Here is a 222-nt window from a genome sequence, read left to right as displayed (position 1 = left end):
GCCTGAACAATGGGTTGCGACTTAAAATTGTTTATAAGACCGATTTATCGGCATCGCATCCAAAATAAAAATATTTTATCAAAAATCATCAAAAGGATGTTTTCGGGTCCTCCAAGGGGGTTTTCGATGAAAACAATGACAAAATCTATCTTGGAAGGACAGAGACAAGCACGCCCTACCCGTGCTAATGCGCACGCCCGTGCCACAAAGACTCTTCTGGAG

This window comes from Jatropha curcas, chromosome 11 (genome assembly GCF_041381405.1).
Source record: "Jatropha curcas cultivar XTBG-Jc1 chromosome 11, XTBG_Jcur_1.0, whole genome shotgun sequence".
Classification (NCBI taxonomy): Eukaryota; Viridiplantae; Streptophyta; class Magnoliopsida; order Malpighiales; family Euphorbiaceae; genus Jatropha; species Jatropha curcas.
This window is presented reverse-complemented; position numbering follows the sequence as displayed.